The sequence below is a fragment of the Chroicocephalus ridibundus genome, chromosome 5, assembly GCF_963924245.1.
Source record: "Chroicocephalus ridibundus chromosome 5, bChrRid1.1, whole genome shotgun sequence".
NCBI classification, from domain to species: domain Eukaryota; kingdom Metazoa; phylum Chordata; class Aves; order Charadriiformes; family Laridae; genus Chroicocephalus; species Chroicocephalus ridibundus.
The window spans coordinates 51,254,789-51,258,511 of record NC_086288.1 but is presented as its reverse complement, the minus strand read 5'-3'; positions in this window follow the sequence as shown (position 1 = coordinate 51,258,511).

The window sequence follows — 3,723 nt, the reverse complement described above, 5'->3', positions numbered from 1 at the left end:
TTTTTTTTTTGTTGTTAATGCTTTCTTTAACTGAATTTCAGCAATAGTTTCTCTCAATTTTAGAGTGCTGCAGAAGGTGGGTGGCTTTTAGTTTGGGGTTGGTGCTGGGCTTTTGGGTTTGGTGTGGGTCTTTTCTCCCTCCTTTTCTCCCTCCTTTTCTCCCTCCTTTTCTCCCTCCTTTTCTCCCTCCTTTTCTCCCTCCTTTTCTCCCTCCTTTTCTCCCTCCTTTTCTCCCTCCTTTTCTCCCTCCTTTTCTCCCTCCTTTTCTCCCTCCTTTTCTCCCTCCTTTTCTCCCTCCTTTTCTCCCTCCTTTTCTCCCTCCTTTTCTCCCTCCTTTTCTCCCTCCTTTTCTCCCTCCTTTTCTCCCTCCTTTTCTCCCTCCTTTTCTCCCTCCTTTTCTCCCTCCTTTTCTCCCTCCTTTTCTCCCTCCTTTTCTCCCTCCTTTTCTCCCTCCTTTTCTCCCTCCTTTTCTCCCTCCTTTTCTCCCTCCTTTTCTCCCTCCTTTTCTCCCTCCTTTTCTCCCTCCTTTTCTCCCTCCTTTTCTCCCTCCTTTTCTCCCTCCTTTTCTCCCTCCTTTTCTCCCTCCTTTTCTCCCTCCTTTTCTCCCTCCTTTTCTCCCTCCTTTTCTCCCTCCTTTTCTCCCTCCTTTTCTCCCTCCTTTTCTCCCTCCTTTTCTCCCTCCTTTTCTCCCTCCTTTTCTCCCTCCTTTTCTCCCTCCTTTTCTCCCTCCTTTTCTCCCTCCTTTTCTCCCTCCTTTTCTCCCTCCTTTTCTCCCTCCTTTTCTCCCTCCTTTTCTCCCTCCTTTTCTCCCTCCTTTTCTCCCTCCTTTTCTCCCTCCTTTTCTCCCTCCTTTTCTCCCTCCTTTTCTCCCTCCTTTTCTCCCTCCTTTTCTCCCTCCTTTTCTCCCTCCTTTTCTCCCTCCTTTTCTCCCTCCTTTTCTCCCTCCTTTTCTCCCTCCTTTTCTCCCTCCTTTTCTCCCTCCTTTTCTCCCTCCTTTTCTCCCTCCTTTTCTCCCTCCTTTTCTCCCTCCTTTTCTCCCTCCTTTTCTCCCTCCTTTTCTCCCTCCTTTTCTCCCTCCTTTTCTCCCTCCTTTTCTCCCTCCTTTTCTCCCTCCTTTTCTCCCTCCTTTTCTCCCTCCTTTTCTCCCTCCTTTTCTCCCTCCTTTTCTCCCTCCTTTTCTCCCTCCTTTTCTCCCTCCTTTTCTCCCTCCTTTTCTCCCTCCTTTTCTCCCTCCTTTTCTCCCTCCTTTTCTCCCTCCTTTTCTCCCTCCTTTTCTCCCTCCTTTTCTCCCTCCTTTTCTCCCTCCTTTTCTCCCTCCTTTTCTCCCTCCTTTTCTCCCTCCTTTTCTCCCTCCTTTTCTCCCTCCTTTTCTCCCTCCTTTTCTCCCTCCTTTTCTCCCTCCTTTTCTCCCTCCTTTTCTCCCTCCTTTTCTCCCTCCTTTTCTCCCTCCTTTTCTCCCTCCTTTTCTCCCTCCTTTTCTCCCTCCTTTTCTCCCTCCTTTTCTCCCTCCTTTTCTCCCTCCTTTTCTCCCTCCTTTTCTCCCTCCTTTTCTCCCTCCTTTTCTCCCTCCTTTTCTCCCTCCTTTTCTCCCTCCTTTTCTCCCTCCTTTTCTCCCTCCTTTTCTCCCTCCTTTTCTCCCTCCTTTTCTCCCTCCTTTTCTCCCTCGAAATGGTTCATGCTCAGCGATAGCGTTTCTGTGGTCTGGTTTATCCTGTGGTAAACATGAAGGCTTATCTTGCAATGTTGAGTAACGTGGACATGTGTGACTGGCCTCATTCCAGTTGTCTTCTGTACAGCCGTGTGACGTGGCTCTGTTAAGCTTGCCTGTGCTGGCGCAGTGCCAGGCATAGTCTGAGGTTTTTCTTTTCTCTGTCGGATCAACCTTATCAAATAGCTGGGGAGGGAATTCTGTTCCAGGTCAACTGCTTTGGTGGAACGCTGGGGACAAAGCTTGGAGAATAGGTTGAGATGCGCGTTTTGTTTGTTATTTCCTAGGGCGTTTACTCTGTCAAAGAGATTTCCTGGTGCCCAAATGAGTGGCTCAGTGATACCTTTTATAGGAATAGGTATGTGCCAGTCTGCTTGTCTTCTGAGAGTGGCCTATGTAGAATCTGACCCATCTATTTTTAGCGATCTCTGTGTCATAGACATTTTAGAGAGGCTTAGCTGGTAGAAGCACGTAGGGCTTTTTTAATGTTAAGGATGCTGCTCTAATACTAGCTCTCATGACCGAGGATTGACCTCTTGAAGACCCTGACAAACTAGCATCAGATGCTGGCCTAAGGCTGTCCTGTATTCCTAATGCCTTTAGACAGAAACCAAAACATCTCAGGCTTCACTCTTCTCCCTGTTCCTGTGCATGCAGGTGTGCACATAAAGGCTCTCCTGGGAGCAGGAAAGGAAAAATAAGGCAAGAAGCAAAAAGGTAATTGTTCTAAAGTTAGATGAGGTAACATTGCTTTCAGAAACTGCTGTGTTTAAAGACACTTGCATGGTACCAGACCTCCTCCTGGGGAACTTGAGGGAGATACATTCATCTGGCTCTCAGAACATGGTTCCTGAGTAGCATTCGGTATTAAAATATACTTACTCCTTTCTGGTAGAATTTTCTTGAACAGTAGAAAACAAGCCATTTCTCTAAGAGTGGTTGATTCAAGCCCTAGTAGCATGTAAGTTTGGCTTAAGTGTCTGAACTATCATTTGATGTCATTGAAGTCCATAGTCTCTCTTTTTCCTTTTCAACTTCCAATAAAAACTTTTTATTGGCTGTTTCTTCGTGTAGGAGAGATGGAGACACAAGGTCTCCTGTGTGATCTTGCTTGTGCTAAAATTTTGTGGTCATCTGCATTTATCAATAGCTGTTGGCTAGATGGGACCCAGGTTCTACCTAAATGGAAGATCAACCTTGTTTCCTCCTTCCCTTCCCCAAATACTATGGGCACTGACAGCAGAAGCAGCATTATCTGTGCTGGACTTTAAACGTCTGTCTCCTCTGTTGAGTAGAATATAGCTCTCTTGGAAAACATTTCAGTCTGTTGGAAAACGTTTTGGTCTCTTCTCTGCAAAGACCTTGGTGATGTGGATTAAAAGCCGTCCCACTGAGTTACCAATGGATGCTGTTTTCTGTGTCTTCTATGATGCAGTGCCTGTCAAATCCCCTCCCTGAACTATTTTGGTTTACCGTGTTACAGACCGCCAGCTACCCTCTCAGCACTCCTAAAGTTTGGGGCCTGGGGAGCTAATAGGTGGAGCTGTGGACATGTCAGATGTAAGAAGCGCTGCCAGAGCAGTTCCCCATGCTGCTGCTTTGCTGTTCTGTTTTTGTTTTTTTTTCCGGTGCCTGAAAGCTGCCCACGGAATGAACGTGTGTATGTGAGCGATGACTTGACAGAAAATGCAAGGCACCTTACCTTGAGGTTCTTTGAGCTGCGTATTGACAAATGTATCTCCCCTTCTAGAGTCTCTTGTAGAGAGATCACGGTTTGAATCCAGTAGAGCTGGAGCACTGTGTGAAGGCCCCATCCTCTTATGCGCTGTTTTTTCATGAAGGAGACGGGTTCTTGGCATCCCCTGGGAGTTGCTGCTTGAAAACCCAACATCTTCAGCTTGGATGTTCCAGGGTTTAAATCCCCACAGGACCAACGAGACTATGGGCAATGTGTTAGCCTGTCTCCAGCTGCTGCCGAGTGACCTTCCTGACTTGGTCATGCTCTTAGTATCTCA